This window comes from Eucalyptus grandis, chromosome 9 (assembly GCF_016545825.1).
Source record: "Eucalyptus grandis isolate ANBG69807.140 chromosome 9, ASM1654582v1, whole genome shotgun sequence".
NCBI classification, from domain to species: Eukaryota; Viridiplantae; Streptophyta; class Magnoliopsida; order Myrtales; family Myrtaceae; genus Eucalyptus; species Eucalyptus grandis.
This window is the reverse complement of record NC_052620.1, coordinates 34,166,296-34,184,059: the sequence shown is the minus strand read 5'-3', so window position 1 is coordinate 34,184,059 and position 17,764 is coordinate 34,166,296. Positions and strand designations below refer to the sequence as shown.

Sequence of the window (17,764 nt, the reverse complement as noted above, 5' to 3'; positions counted from 1 at the left end):
GGGCCACGCATATGGATACATACGGCCACAAAAAGAGAGTTTTCTATTCTTCATTCTTCTTGCAGGTTCTGAAGGTACAAGGAGAAAACTCGTTCACCTCATTGGAGAATACGCCAAAAAGGGGCTCATATACTGCTAGAGGAGAATCCACACTTTGAAGATGATCACGTCCCCACTTGGTTCACTATGACGATTCCATCTGCTCATCTCCTAGACTTCATCTTACCGAGATTACTACACCGCGTTGATCTCGACATCTCTACTGAGGTGACTTGCAGGAATCTCTAGTGGCGTCCCTCAGCCCAACAGCTTCATCGTGCATAGCTAGCGCTTAACCACGCATCGACTAGTACTTCCTTGTGTTTAGATTTTTTCTCGCAGGTGCTCAAATTCCTTTGAGAACTCCAGTCTTTTTCCAATTCGATTTGCAGCATCCCATAAGTTCTAGCGATCGTCCTATCCACGCTGCCCCTTTGCGATGAGCACGAGCTGCTGCAATATGTATTGCCCGTGAGCTGAGCCCTGACCCGCAATGCTGGTAGCTGTGCTGCTGTCCAAACCACTGCCGGCCACCTGCGTTGCCGATCACCGATCGGGAATCGTCTGTTGACAAATTTGAATTAGAAATCATATCCGCAAATTAGAGGGTCTTAGTGGACAAGAGACAACCGTGAAGAGCATTACACAGAAAAAGGCTCGCAGATGATCGTGAGGACTTCGGGCACACCAACAAAATCCCGCCTTATCTCACCGAATTCCCACCGCGAGCCTCCCTGTGGACGACCGCCAGTCGTGAGCATCGCCAGCCGTCCTCAATCCCTTGTCCGATCCAATTTGGAAGGTAATCCACATGTTTAGGTAATATTACCCAGCACCGATTTATTTTGAATATTTGACAACTTAATTTATGCTTATTGCAATCTAATTGCATCCTTACATTAGGATATATTTCCTAATTTGCAACCGCACATTATCTTTAATTCAATCTATAAGGTTTTAGATGAAATTATTGATCCTGCGGGAATCTTTATAATTAATATTTTGATCTTTAAGGCTTAAGATCAATTTATCAATTTTATTCGCGAAATTTCAAGTCGATGATTAGACATTGTTTCCATATTTGAATCGATTGGATGATACCTTTGTGGATTGAGTGGTTTGAATATTTTTATTGCTTTCCTTATTCTGAAAATACAAAAAGATTGCATTGCATACCATTTAAGTTAATTAAGTCATATTGCATGTTTAAGTAGGTTCTATGATATTCAAGATAAGATTCTAATTTAAATTAGGAATTGACATTGTTTGATACCTAAATTGAATTATATATTATCCTTGTTCTAGATAATTAATTTTCTGCATTTTTAATTACGAATTTAATTAAAAAAAATCCAAAAACGTCATGTGCATTGCATGTAGATTCATTGCATCACATCCATATCATCCGCCATGTCATATAGTTTAGGTCATGTAGTTAATGCATGCTATAAACGCATGTCATTTAGTGATTGCCTGATAGGTTCGTAAAAGCAAATCATTTAGTGATTGTTACTAGGTCCATTTAATTAAAAATTGTCCGCCATTAGAATTAGGCCATTTGGTTAAAATGCATTGCACTTGACTAAATTTCATTAAACAAGAGAAAATCCTAAAAATGATTGAGTTACTATGTGTTAATTAGAAATCATATCTAGTGTTGTTGATATGAATTTGGAGCTAACATTGCATATGCTTTCGTTGTTACAAAGTAAGTCCCGTAATTTATTGCTTTATGGGGTGTTAAATTGATGGTTTGTGCATCCGCATGGTCACTTCACATGTTAGGAAGTTAAATTAAAATCAATTCAAGCTGCCTACAAAATATTTTTTTCGCAATAAAAGATAAAAGATACCGAAAGAGTATTAGAAAAATCTAAACCAAACTCACAATCTCTAGTTCGTAGAAGTAAAGTAAAATCTCCATTACTTTACTTGGGTTTCCAATCGACCCACCAAAGAATAGATTAGTGGTGACTCCTAATTAAAAAATTATTTGCATGTTAAAAAATTAAATCTAAGTCGCGAATTGGTGAGCTTGGGAGAGCCAAAGCTAAGCTTAGACTTAGTAATCCATTAGCCAAACCCTAGGTGGTGCACTCGAGGTTAGGTCGCGACAGTATGAATTTATTTAAAATCATATCTTAAATTCTTAATAAATCTTTAATTACTCGCCAAAATTCTACATTGATTGATTAGAATAAGAGCTTTTTTATTAAGAAAATAAAATATAATGTAATAGCTTAGTGCGTCTAAATATAAACTATACCATAGATGTACACGAATTAAATATTAGAAAAAGAGAAGATTAAAAATATTTTTATCTATTAATTATTTCAAAGGATATAAACAAAGCCTTAGAACGGTAAGCTATTCCCTCTTGTGTGTTCTATTTAGGGTTCGAATAAACGGATGAAGTTAAATTGTTGATGACCGGCCACTGGCAGAAAGAGTAAGGAAAGAAAAAAAAAATCTATGTCAGCATCAGCCATACCATATATGACTATTGGCATCCACGTTAACAATTTTCGGCCAAAATTGGCTAGATGAACTAAATTGGTATCAATATGAAAAATGTTTTAAATTAAATCAGCTCCTTTAAAAGGTTACTATTTTGATAATTTTACCTGTGTCGAGGACACATAATTATGGCCAATACATGAAAATAATTTATTTATTTCTTGAATAACCTTGCTCTGATAGAACCACCGAAATAAAAAATAGAAGACAGCCATTTTTTTCCAATTTCCCTTGCCCAACAACGAAATGCATTGTCCAAAATTCAGGTAGAAGACTAGCAGGCGGTAGAACTGGTGTCCCGCGGAGCCGATCGAACTCCTAGACCTCAAATGTCCGCTCGTTGTCGGCCTAGTCGAGGTGCAGGTTGAAGAGGCCCGTCTTGGTTGGCCCGCTCGGGTCCGTCTCCATGGACTGGACCAGGTGGGCTGTCCAAAAGTTGGCGAAAGAGAAGTTGGAGGTCACATGCCTCCAGCGCTTGTAGTGCTCGTCCGACGCGCGCGAGACATCAATCAGATATTTTGGGACAGTGCACGTGTCAGCTTATGGCAAAAAAATTTTGAGCAAAGTGAAATCTTTTATACAGTACTCACTTTCACTTGAGTACTATAACTTTTTTTTCCTCGCTTGAATGTCATATCGAAATAAAATCGATCATTTGAGTGTTATTTCTAACATATCATTCTACATGGATTTTTTTTTATTATTTCCCATCCAACTTAGATTTTTTTATTTTTTTGTTTTGATATTTAAAAAAAAAAATCTTTCTTTTTGCCTTTTGTAAGGCCAGCAACCCTCATTGCTTGCAAAACACTTGCCCAAATCTGGCAAGAGTGTGACGTCCCTAGCACGTCATGGCTAACATAACTATCCAATTCTTTGCATTTTTAAGCATGTAAAAATATGTAATGACAATTCAGTACACACTAATTTCAAGCAATGCACGCAGATATATAAAACCAAGCACTTTCATTTCTTTTTTATATATATTTTAAGTGACAGGGTTGGGGTACACTGGATGATAAGCAAAAGGTACCACTACTCTATACTACACCCAAAAGCTCCAATAGCTGCGTCATTCTTACCTAAATACTATGTATGTACTATGTCATATGTCCTTCACCCACAGCACGTCCAAAATCTTAGTCTCGTTTTCCCAAAATGCTACTAAATTGAAAAATAATGATCAACCACGAGTTAGCACAAAGCTCAATAAGCAAACTACTAACCTATTTATACCACATAAATCAATAACAACACATACGAAAAAGTTCAAATATAAAAGACAAAAAATTATTATGATATAGACTTACCTGAGAACCTTTCTCAAAATTAATGTAACAAATAGAAAACATTTTCTTTGAAAAACAGTAACCGGGAAAGCTTGAATGAAATTTGGAAATGCAATAGATCATCTTTATTGTGAATTGACTGCCACCATCTTCCCAAGAACCTCGTTACCCCTCGAGTATCTTGCACCCATTCAGCATTGTGAGAACATTTGGCAAACCATGTTACACCCCTTACACATCCGAAGGAATTCAGTTACCCCTCTAGGCATCCCTTCCAACACCTAGAGCATTGTCATCCCAAGGACCGACATTATTCCCAAATCACACACTCATTCCATGTTGCAACAATTCAAATCTTTCAATTTAAACTAGCCATTCACAAAGTAAAATGCACAGGAGCAGTTCCGTATCCACTAGGGGTAAGCATCGGTCCAGGGTCAACTTTGGACCGACCCTGGATCAGCCCCACCCTGCCGGTCCTGGTTCAGTTCCTAGGGAAATTGGGTCGGTCATTGGTCCTAGAATTCCAGGACTAGCATTGTACGGGTCGGTCCTCGGTCCTGAGAGTTTTTGGTCGGTCCAATCTGGACCAACCCTGAATATATATATATATATATATATATATATATATATTTATATATTTATATTTATATATATAATATATTATTTATGATTTTTATATAGAGAAAACCTTAAAATAAACAACGTCAATAACATTAAATAGCTCTTTAGTAAGGAATTCAAGTAATTTTACATTGTTCTTTAATAACTTAGATTTTTAATGTCTTTTACGACGTCAATAGTCATAATTTATGAAGGAGGAAAATGTTTTTGTGAGGAGTCCTCACGGCGTCCAAAAGAGTATAAATAACTCCTTATGGCATCCTCATCTAGTATTCATTATCTTATGTCTTATTTGTCCTCTTAGTTTTCAATTTGCCAATATCAAAAGAAACAACTTCTTTGCTTGCCACTCGACACTCGCCTCGCTCGCTTTGGGTCACTCGTGCTACTCACCGCTCAATGCTCGCTTGGCTTGTTGTTCCCCGCTCGACATTCGATGTTCATTCTGTTTGACGATCACCCCACTTGACATTCACCGCTTGCCTTTCTTAACTGACCTCACTCATCATCGAACCCATTAGGTCGGTATAGTCATCGGTTGCCCTTTCAAGGAGTACAAAAAATGAAATAAAAAATTATTGGTTAGTCATGGGTTGACTTTGAAACCGGACCAAACCCATTGGGTTAGTCCGGTACTCAATCGCTTTTTTAAGGAGTACAAAAAATGAAATAAAAAAGTATCGGTTGGTCCCAAGTTGACCCTGTAACCGAACCGAACCCATTGGGTCGGTCCGGTCCTCGGTCCCAAGCTCAATAGGGTCGGTCCCCGGTCCCAAAAATTGAGGACTGGCACTGTGCGGGTTGGTCCTAGAATTAGGGGGTGGACCGGCTCAACCCGGACCATGCTCACCCCTGGTATCCACCACCAATTATCCTTTGAAAATCAAAGAAATGGTACAAACATTTAATTGACCGTATCAATTCAAAAGACGGATTGCAAAACAAGAGTTTATCCAAAATCGATAGGAAAATGGTAGCTTGCCCATCTGTAGAAATCAAGGGTATTCGCCAAGCAAATTAGTTTCAAAAATCACTGATCTTTAACATGACGTGGATGGGACTCCGAGGAACATTTTTCATGCGGAACTCAAGGTCCAATTTAGCTTGTAAGGGTCCTAGTAATTTTCTGTATTTCGGATCAAAATAGGGCACGAAGCCAGGTTTCAGCAAGTTCAGGAAATAGCATTTTGGATGCCTAATTGAACTCCAAATATCATGGAAAAATTCCACCTTATAGTTTAAGATGGGGAAGGACATTAGTCCAAATTGTTGATAAAAAATCCTTAACTAAGAAAAGGTTTGGAAATGGCTTATAAAAATAATTTTGGACCCACATAGTTTTTGAAATATATTTTGCACATATAAAGTCCGAAAATTCTGAATTAAAGTATATTGTAGAACAAGACATAACACGCAACTTTTATGAAGAAGGTCCCATCAAAATTGTACCACAAAATCCTACAGAAAATTGGCAAAATTCGGCCTACAGTAAATTGACCTAAAAATAGTCGTAACCTCGGATCTGTAGAAGATTCGTGTCAATTAAATTCAAACCAGTACACATTTCAACATCTAGCATTCTGACACCATATCCGTAGTTTCAATGAACCAAAAATTCAACAATCCTTACAACACATGTATACTGAAACCGCCGATGAGCACAATTAGACACGAAATCAATCGATACGCTTAAAACTCTAGGAAATCGACCTTGACATATGGAAATCAACCTATGTAGCATAAATGGTAAGTAATTCACTTGCCTCTAGTCCAAAGCAAGTGTTGATGCAGTTGTGGCGAGGTCTCATAAGCCTGGTTGTGGCTGGTCGTTCGTCGATCCGCGACGAGTTGATGGGGCGGCTTGAGGACAGTGTGGCGGCACAAGCGGCTGACGCGATGAGGGCGCGTCGCTAGCAAAGGTGGCGGCGATTCTTGGCGTTGCGCGGCCAAGGGACTGAACGGGAAGGGTGGAGAGAGAGGTCACGATGATGAGGTAAGGGAGGGGCAGAATGTAGCCTGTCTGGCTGTTGCTGAGGGATGAACGAAGGAACATGGGTTGGCTGGATTTAAATTTTCGGTTCTTCTCTCTTCTCACCGCCTTTGCATGGTGTTGGTCAATATTTTCAACTCGTGGCAGCCCCAAGGAGAGACAGCTAGAGGGGAACGTGGCTTGGCTGGGTAAATTTTCATTTACCTCTTTTACCGCCTCATGGGCGTGGTCAACAATTGATTGCCACGTCTCGCGACAGCACAAGGAGAAGCCAGCTGGGTGAGGTAACGTGAGTTTGGGGCTGAAGACTTGGCCGCAATTTTACTGCCTCATCTTGCCATAGTTGGCGGCCAATTGGAGAGCACTCGGCTAGGCCGAGTGACGGGGCAAGGTGGCCGTGCAACAGTGACGCGGCAACGAGGTGGCGTGGCATCGTGCGATGAGGTGGTGCGGTGACAGGGTGATATGGTACGGTGGTGAGCTTGGTGTCCAAGAGTGCACAGCTTTGTTGAGCAATGACCTGGATGTCACTGAGGGCCTTCGTGGCCGAGGGCGAGGCAGCTTTCCCTCGGCCACGAAGGCCCTCTACAAGGGCATTGCGGCTGCAGGTGAGGCCACAAAGCCCTTGCCGGCTCTAGGCGGGTTTCGTAGCTAGCAAGGGTCACTGATGACCCTCGTTAGCCCTAAAAAATGGCAAAGAAAAAGGAGAATAAAAAAATATTAAAAATTATTTAAAATTATTTATGTTTGGCGACGCCACGTTAGACTATAGACATTCATGTTGGATTTTTTCCAAAGACAAATTACTGATGGCACTTCAATGATCAATTTTGTAAATTTGTGGCACTCATGTGAGGAAAAAAAATATTAACATCGTATGAAAGTAATAACATTTATATTATTCTTACCAAGTACAATACGACAGAAATCACTCTCGTAGTGGTGGTGACACCACTTGCCACCACCGGGCAAGCAGCCCCTTGCCCTTTCTTGCAGAGAGGGCTATGATGGCCGAGCGGGGAAAAAAAAATCCTACACACGCTTCTAGCTTCCTCCATCATTTTTTTTATTATTATTTTTCTTCTATTCCTTCTGTCGACTTTTTTTTATACGACACTCACGAGTGTCGCATCATCACCATGAGTCCAAAAAAATGAAAAGTTCATAAGAAAAATTCCATGTAGACTTTCCTTCCATTTAAAACTAAATTGATAACAAAATGACTCAAATGACAAACTGGAATGAATTTTAGGACATAAATAATCTAACAAAAAAATTTAGAATTAAAGTGACCAGTTGACATAAGATCTAAGACTTCCGTTGTCATTATTCAATCAAAAAGAAATGGATTCTATTAGGAATTATTCACAAGGTTAGAGACAATAAGATTTGGTGAAATTGTGAGATACGATTTACTTCTTTTTTCAATGAACAGATTCTAAATCAAATTCCATGGGCTCCTAAAGTGGCATCAAAGCGCACAATGCACCAAGAAACATGTGCATGCAATATAACTCATCACTGACTTATTAAAACAAGGTACGAGAGATTTAATTGATATCAATGAAAATGTCAAAAGTAAGAAAGTTTTCGTCAAAGTGAATAATGTAATTGTAGCGATGTGCAACAATAATGAAGGGTCACAAAGAGAAGCAAAGCTAGTGAATCATTTTATTCTGAAGATAGGATACACAGGGAACAAAGCAATCCTCACATAAGTACATGAATACTCCAAATGGAATATCTTATTAAAGCAATTGAATCCATCCCCGAAATAACATTTTTAGTGACAATATTGACCAAACCAACAATACTTTCCTCCATCCCCGCATCCTGTCTTTTCTTCATCACCTCTACTATGAATCCACCACAGAAGATTTGAAATGGAGTTCCCATCATCAAAACCGCTCAAGCTCCTCACTTTTTCCAGCGCACTACCTTGGTCAAAAATCCCTTCCAAAGCACACACAAATCCTTTCCATCCTTCAATTCCCTCCCTGTTCAGTGCCGGGTATGTCCAATCCACCAGCTGTTTCACAAACTGGACATTTGAGAATAGAACCTCAGTGATAGGCGACAGAGGCAAAACCTGAATTCCAAGCCTACAATCTCTCTGCTCCGCGCCGGCAAACCAAAGACCACTGTCCCTTTTGTTAGCCCACAGAACACCCACCACCCTGTTCTCCCTAGTGAAGTCTTCCTCATATAAATTATCGCCTTCTCTAACATGCCACCATGTTTGAGCTGCTTGTATTTCCATTTCAACAAGCGTGGACCCGATAGCAATAAGATGGGTGTCTCCATAGGCTAATCCCATTAAAGCAGCTGAATAGTAAGCATTCACAGCCTCGCTCGTGCTCTCCTGATTTCGCCCATCCGCAAATTCAATCAATCCACCAGCCCAGGAGTGCAATTTATACAAGTCAAAGCATCTCAGACGCGGATAATTGGAATTCAATCTTTTCCCCAAATTCATGAAATCTGCCATCAGTGAATAAGCTTGAGGCCTGTACTTCCTTCCCCATACAGGATCAATCTTGGCGACAACAGCAATTCCATAAAGGAAGTACCCTAAATGATAGTGATGAGCATTGTACAACCCGAAGCCAACATCTTCACCAGGATTGGTTGATCCTAGCTTGGTGATAATCCCACCCCATTTTGCATCATAAAAGAATCCATTACCACTAAAAGTCCCATCCAACCATGGTTCTATGGTGCTCTTCAAATATTTCCTGATGGTCGGGATAACTTCAAGATAACATACCTCCTCAGCAATCAAAGCCAACCTCGCCACTCTAGCGATCAATTTCCCATAAGAATAAGATGAAGTTGTCGTTATTGCAGCTGGATTAAGGGACTCCACATCCCTACGAAGGGCTTGAATGATTTCATCGCGTGACTCTTCCTTGATGCCTCTGGTTGAATGCCAAGTAATAGAGACAGGATAAGATCTCAACACCCAGGAATCTCCAACCACACCAACAAGATCACCATCGATACTCCTATACTTAAAATCCTCCAACATAGTGACATGGCAGTCCTCAAGAGACAAAAGTCGAACGTGGAGCGGGTGCGCGAGCATGAGCAGATCCCCCCATCCTCTCTTCTCCCATTTGTACTCCAGAAAAAACGGTCTAGTCAACACTACATCACCAGACAGAGCATACGAAGAACTGAACCTATCCAAAACCTCCTCACTAAGTGATCCACTGTCAGGCAAACAAGCAATCCTAATAACCCCAGAAAAACTTCCGGAAGTAATCGCATTGAGACTGTGACTGAAACTAATCGGGGAGGAAGTGTAAACAAGCCAAGTCTGATTGTTGTTGAGCTTCAAAGTATGCTTGGTGCGGCTACTGTTCGAAGAGAGCGAGAGGATCGCGTGAATCGTTGAGATCGCAACCTCCGTCCCGTGGTTGACCAAGCAGGTCAAGTAGGGGCTCCCCCTGATGAGGACAAACCTTAGGTTGGAAGTCACAAAGTCCAGCGTGACGCTAAGGTCGCTGTACGACGAGATTATGTGACGCTCCGCCTCCGGCACCATGTCGCGTGTGGCGTCATTGCCCAAAACGGCGGAGACAATGAGGTCGGCATTGAACACTTGGTACAAAGAGGCAGAGGAGGCGACGCAAGAAGGGAACGAGATGGAGACAGAGGACAGGGAGGGCTTGACGAGGTAGGGATGAATGTACTCAGCTTGGTCGCCATTGTTGAGAGCAAAGTTCTGGAAGAAAGAGTTTGTCGGGAGTGGGGCAGAGAGGAGGCTTGGTGAGAAGAAGGAGAAGGATCGGGGAGGACCGTGGACTCAGCGCGTGGGAAGATGAAGGGGAACTTGGGCTTTGGCGGAGACGTGGGGGGCGGCGGCAACGAAGGTGGTGGGGATGGAGGAGATGGAGGAGGAGGAGGAGGAGGAGGAGGGGAGGAGGAGGAAGGCAATTGCCAAAAGGCTTGCAGACAAAGATTTTGACTTTTCGCATAAATCTCTCCTCATTATTTAAATTAATTATCTGTTTGGTGGTTGGTGGTTTCGTTACCAGAGTTTAACAGATTTTCCCTCTTTTTTTTTTCTTTTTTTGTTTTATTTTTCCTCAACTAGGGATGACTCACTAGAGAAAATTGAGAAAAAAAAAGGAAATTGATTATTACAATAAAGTAGGAAAATCAAACCTGAAGGGTGAAAGAACTCTTTTAAGGTATGATCTTTTCGACAGGTAGCAACCGAATCACCAGGAATTGATTGCTCGCTAGCTTTTTCTTCGTCTCGAGGGTCTATTTTTATGGGATCGAAAAGGGAAGGAGGTGTTTACCAGGAGTAATTAAATGAAGACTTGGGATGAGGATGGGAACGATGGAAATGGAGCTGGTCGATATCGATGTTTTTTCTCTTTTTTGAGTGGAAAAGAGAGTTGGAAGGGGATTGGATTGGAAGTGAAGTTGAGGAAGGGACGGGGAAGGCAATTTAAAATGGATTTGGGAATATGAATCGGAAGTAAGTAAAGGATCAACGTCCGGGAACTCCTAGAATTTTTCGACGGCAAGGAAGGGAGACAGAGCTAGTGAAGGTCGAGTCATGGAAAATGGTGTGGAACATTAAAAAAGATAGGATGTACAGGCAAAAGAGGAAAGAACCTTGAAGGACTTGCTAAATTTGTTTTTTTTAGGACAAAGGCAAAGTGATTAAAAAAAAGGGATAAGTGCATTGGAAGTATCAAAGTTTGTCGTGAAAATGCAATTAATTTCTAAAACTTTTAAAAAGTGCAATTAAGTCCTAAAACTTGTTTCAAAGTACAATTAAGTTCTAAAACTTTCAAAAAGTGCAATCAAGTCCTAAAACTTATCAAAGTTGTTCAATTTAAGTCCTTCCATTGATTGCATTTTTTGAAAGTTTTAGGACTCGATTGTACTTTCAAGACAAGTTTTAGGACTTGATTAAACTTTAGTGACAAGTTTTAGGACTTAATTGCACTTTTTGAAAGTTTTAGGACTCAATTGCATTTTCATGATAAGTTTTAGGACTTCTAATGCACTTATCCCTATAAAAAAAAAGGTAATGGAATGGCTTTTGAACGACATTTACTGCAAGTATAATTGTCGAGGATGTTCAAACTCCAACCCTTCTTTCACTTCCCTTCGAAAAGAAAAAGGGCAGGTCACGCAATTCGACTTGGCAAGAAAGCATCAATTAAAGAGAAAAACTCAAGTAACCGATGTTACCGGATTCGAAGATCGCATGGATTCTAAAATTCTATTGATGGTGTTACCTAAATATATATGTGTGGATAGATTTATCATATGAAATTATGTTGCTCTCAAAATATGATGAATGGTATAAGTATTCAAGTGAGGACGAAAGGGTTAATTTTTCTCCATCATCATTGTCACGCACCCTTCTTTTGACCCGAAGAGACACTTGACATTTTGACTCCATGAAATGGAAAAAGTAATCGTTCCGCATGTCGATAGCACCAAGCATGCACCAGTGCTCGCAATCGGCCGCCGTCATGTTCCAATCCGACAAACGCCCGCGTCGATTGAGGCATCCATCGGTCTAAGGATCAGGCCTCGATGGTATCCAGAAGTCTAAATGTCAAGTCCCTCTCGATTCCCTCCCTTTTGGCCACCCTGAACTCCTCTACTTGAGTTAAGTAGAAATCGAAATCGTGTCCCTTGAGCTTTATTCTGTCGCCCGTAAATAGTCTCATTATTTCTTAGAGCATTAAAAAAAAAAAAAAATCCAATCGCCATTTCCAAATCTAGAATTCTGCATCATTAGAACCAAAAGACTTCTTCATTTCGGACACATTCTTTCCTAAAGAAGGCAAAGAAATGACATTTTCAAGAGCAAATCTGCTAGCGTCCGAACCAAGACCTACATCATTAGCTTCAATTTGAATCATCATCACTGAAAAACTATTGAACACAACCTTGCATGCATGTGTCACCGTCCGTGATTCTCCCATGCTCATGTGCCTTTGTGAGTGGAGCTTGTGATTATTGGATAAAGAGTGAGTGATATAGAGGAGATGAAAACAATTGATCAGTGAGAGTGGTGTTAGGACACTGGTGCAAGGAGTTTTAGGATAGAACGAATATATCTCTATGAAACTTTGAAGGCAACATTGTCCTTCCATGCACAAATTGGTCGAGCGTTAATCCAACTCTCTTGATGAGACCATGGTAAACTGAAATCAGTTGTTGTGCTGGATGCCCAAGCTATATGGGCATGATACAATCCAAATTGGAAATGCAATTCACCAGACTATTCTTAAGCATAATTAAAGAAGGAAGGCTGAGCTGGTGTTCTCGGCTCACTAAGTGCCATACAAGTTATTCCACAGGCAAGAAACTGTCGACTCATGACAAATGATGTCAGAGCAGGATCCTTATAGTAGGTGGTTGATTTAGGGAAAGCCTATGAGGGCGGAGAGTGATTGTCGAGGCCAAGAGGGCTCGAACATCGTGCGGCTCTCGTCTACCTTCTAGGATGGCAATGTGGGTATAGGAATGGACTGAATTGCTCACTAGATAGGGATAACGTTTCTGGATCAATCGACGAATCTTAAGAAGAGGTCTGTTATCACATTTCCAACAAGGGGAGAACCCTCCATTGGTCTACAGAGATTAGGAGGAGTTAAGTAGGAGAAAGAAGGTGTTACCAAGGGAGCATAGTTGGTTGGGGGTGCCATACTTGTCAAGGAACACAAGTGACTGAAGATTTATGATCGGTGTTAATTGAGGAAAGCTGCTAGTGGAGCGAGGTGGCCTGTTTTGTTAGACAAGTGTCGCCATCTATGTAAGTCTCAGGGAATGGTATTGATGGTTGGGAAACACAAGGAAGTAATAGAACATCTTGTGATGAGGGTGTTGCGGAAGTGAGGAGGAGAGAATGTCACAATTCATGATTTTTCCCATACTCGTGTGCCCTTATGAGTGGACGATGGAGTTACCGGTTGAAGAGATAGTGATGCAAAGGGGATGAATACAACTAGTCCATGAGAGTTGCGTCAAGACGGTCGGTATTAGATATTCTAGGATACAACGAATATATCCTACAGAGCTCTGAATGTGGGTTTGCCTCTCGTGCACAAACTGGTCAAGAGTTGATGCCACTCTTCCGATAAGGTCATGATAGGTTGAAACTAGTTATTATGCCCAAAGTGATATGCTATCTCGCTCTATAGACTGGATTCTTGAGCTATGCTAGGCGTGGTATGATTCGATATGAAAATGCAATTTGTTGTACTGTTCTTATGAATAACTAAAGGAGGAAGAATGGCTTGGTGTTGTCGGCTCACCAGCTACCGCACAAGTTATTTCACGACCAAGGGACTGTCGACCCATGACAACAGCTACTAGCCAAAAGAGGCCCTTAAATGCAAATGATACGGAAGCCAATAAATTAAGAGCACGCATGATTACATTTTTATTCTGAAAATCAATAGCTGACTAGAAATTGATTTCTTAATTTCTATTCTCTAGATAAGTTTTTAAGCAAAGAAATGCGTTTGATAACAACTAAGAATTTCTGTTTCTGAAATAGAAATTTGTTTGATAATAGAATAAAATTTTATTTTTAGGGGGCGGTGGGTAGCGTCTAGTGGTGGGCAGCCGACGTCCCACAGCAAGCGGGTGGGTAGCGGCCACTGACGAAAGTGAATTATGAGAAGATTTTTATTTCTCAATTTTGTTTCAGAAATAGAAAAGCTAAAAATTTAATTTCTAATTTCTACTCCAAATTTATTTCTGGAATAAAAATCTATTCCAAAAATAAAAAAAAATAAAATTGTGTTATCAAATTGATTTTTGTTCCAAACCTTTTCCAAGAAAAAAAATTAAAGAAACAAAAAGTTTGTCATGCACGCGCTAAGTGACGCCAAGGGCACTTACACCACCGAGGGGACATAACAACAATGGCTGCATTTGGTTCCATCCTATCGGATCGCCAGCAAACACGATCGATTTCCCTTGAAACATCTCCAAGAATTGGCCCGCGTTGAATTGAGGCAGCTCACGCGCTTTAGGATTTTACCTTCCCTTCAAGAACTCAGTGTCGGGGATCCAAATTTCGGATAGTTGTGCTGATCAATGATCGAAGGTCAATTCACGTTGGTATAGGACATGCCGTTGGGGTTATCGACCCATTCTAAACGCGTCGCGTCTCTTCTCCACTTGCTCTCTTCTTTTCAACTCCATAGATGGTTGGATATCTGGAAGCCAGCTGATGACAAACAAATAAAGAGGGAACTTCATGTTCGCAATTGAGCGAAGCAAACGTTTAGTACAAGAAATTAACTATTCCTGCATAGGTACACTAGCATTACTATAATCAGTTGTTAGGATTATGTTTTGGGTCGCATAGGGTATAATTTGGTTTGTATCTTTCAAGTGTATCTGGTGGGTATGATTAAGTTAAGACATCGATCATATACCACACGCGCAACCAAATTATTCATTGCCATGCTCCTTTAATTTCCCCTTGGCAAGGCAACAATTGTTGAACAAATAGTCAGTCAAGTATCACATAACAGATTGTGTGGTTTGTTCTATTTCGAGCACTAGCTTTTTCAAGAACCAAACGGTTTATTCTAATAACAAGTGACAATCATCCTTAGGTCCAATTAAAAATTGGTTAAACGTACTTTGGGGAACATTGTTCTAGTTCTGCATTTTCTCATAACACCAGTTACGATGTGTGCAACTATTGCAGAGGGATTTTGTTCATATTATGCTTCGAGTTTGAGTTATTATACAGAACCCGACTTGATCCGAGGATGTAGATTGGTTGTTAACCCAATTTGTTAGGAAAGAAATTCAAAGAATCGCTGGGAGGGTATATAGATGTATACGTGGAGATTTGTCTTTATTTCGCTGGATAAATATTAAGGTTTGACCATGCTTGACTTTTCTTTATCAAATTGCTGCACGTTGGACTCTTCCTATTAAAATGGCAGGATAAAGACAAAATATAGGGGCACACAAATATTCCGCGTGAATAAGACAATTCGTAAGTTTTGCTAGTCTGAAGAAGTAAGAGAATGGGGCGCGGGCACTTTGAGTGCAATAGAAGAGAGTTGAAGCCCAACTTCGGGCGTGTTCGGTCATGGGGCTAGGCATTTGGTGAGATATTGAGTGTAATTGGGATTTTGAAAATATAGAAAGTGTTTGAGTGACTCGAGTCTAATTATAATCTCTATTATATAACTTGATTTATAGTAAAATTCGTTACAACTCTTCCTGTGAATATAGATTATTATGATCGAAACATATAAATCTGGTGTTCAATTTATTTGTTTATTCCATCTATTTTATTATTTAATCGCTTACCTTTCACAACATAAAATATGACTTCATCGTTGTGGACTTCATATTTGGACTTGAAGCATTTGATATATTTTGAGTCTTTCGAGGCCAATGTTCTTTTGTCGTTTATGTCATGTTTTTTTCCTTGTTTTTCTTTTAAGCCCCATTAGAGTTAAAGCTCTGACAGCAATTGAAGGCTCACACCATATGTCTCAAGAAGCGAAGGTTATGGATTTTGATTTATTTTACAAAAAATATATGTATGAATTTATTTAAAATCATATCTTAATAAATCTTTAATCACTCACCAAAATTTACATTGATTGATTAGAATAAGAGCTTTTTTATCATGAAAATAAAATATAATGTAACAGCTTAGTGCATCTAAATGTGAACTACACCATAGATTTACACGAATTAAATATTAGAATAAGAAAAGATAAAAAAAAATTATCAAATTAATTATTTGAGAGGAAACAAACAGAGCCTTAGAATGGTAAGTCATTCCCTTTGTTGTATTCTATTAGGGTTCAAATAAATGGATGAAGTTAAATAGTCGGAAACCAGCCATTGGCAAAAGGAGTAGGGAAAGAAAAAGGAAGAAAAATAAAAAAAGTATATTTAAAAAAAAAAAAGGTCCACTCCAATGCCAGCTGTGCTACATGATCACCGGCATCCACGTTAACAATTTTCAATCAAAATTGAAACCAATATGAAAAATTTTAAGATTAAATTAACTCAATTGAAAAATTACTATCTTGGTATTTTTCCAAGTACCAGGGACACATATTTATGGCCAGTACATGAAAGTAATTTTATTTCTTGAATAAACTCGCTCTGATGGAACCACCGAAACAAAACAAAAAAAAAAAATAGTCAACAACCAATTTTTCCAATTTCCCTTGCCCAACAAGAAAAGCCATCGTCCAAAAATCAAGTAGAAGACCAGCGGGCGATAGAACTAGCGTCCCGCGGAAACGATCAGGCGATCAAACTCCTAGACCTCAGATGTCCACTTTTCGTCGGCCCAGTTGAGGTGTAAGCTGAAGAGGCCCGTCTTGGTCGGCCCGTTCGGGTCCGTTTTGCATGGACTGGACCAACTGGGATGTCCAAAAGTTGGCGAGCAGAAAGTTGGAGGTCGCATACCTCCGGCGCTTGTGGTGCTCGTCCGGCACGTGCGAGACATCGATCGGACATTCCACCTGCCATCATCAGGAAAATGTTCGTCCGACATATATCGGCTATTTTGGGACGACGCACGTACCAATTTATGGCAAAACTTCTTCAAGCAACAATAGTTACGATAAGGAGTAAAACAGCAAAAGGACTATAATTTTTATATGATGTCGTATCAAAGTAAAATCGATTATTTATAAATCATTTTATATGGATTTTTTTATTAATTTCCCATTTGATGTAGATTTTCAAATTTTTTATTTTTATTTTTATTTTTTCAAGGTTGGCAACCTTTCCCGGTTGCGAAACCCTCGCCCATATTGAGGTGAGAGTTACCTTGCCCTCAAACACAAAGGCCCTAGGCAGGGGCATCATGGCCATAGGTGAAGCCCGAACGTTCTTGCCAATGCTCAGCAAGGGTTTCACAACCGGCGAGGGTCACCAATGACCCTTGCTGACTCTTAAAAAGGCAAAGAAAGAAGGAAAAATTATTTAAAAATTATCCACGTCAGAACCGGCAAAGCCACAATGGATGTCTGGTTCCATGTTGGATTTTCCAACAAGACAAATTGCCAATGGCACTTAATTGATTGATTTTTTAAATTTTTGGTACTCAAGTGGGTGAAAAAAAATTTTATTATATTCAAATGAGCATTGTACGAAAGTTATAAAACTTGCGTTATTCTTATCCTGCTACGGTACAGCAAAAATCACTCTCGTAATGGTGGCGACACCATTTGCCACCACCAGGCAACCAACCCCTTGCCCTTTCTTGCAGCGAGGGCTATGACCCTCTCCGATGGCCAAGCGAAAAAAGAAAAAAGAT

At 40.0% G+C, this 17,764-nt stretch overlaps 1 pseudogene; it reads right to left on the bottom strand.

Annotated features, from left to right (window-relative positions):
• Positions 1 to 8,128: 8,128 nt before the first annotated feature.
• On the bottom strand, positions 8,129 to 10,809 carry LOC104420712 (annotated as a pseudogene).
• Between the last annotated feature and the right edge of the window lie 6,955 nt (positions 10,810 to 17,764).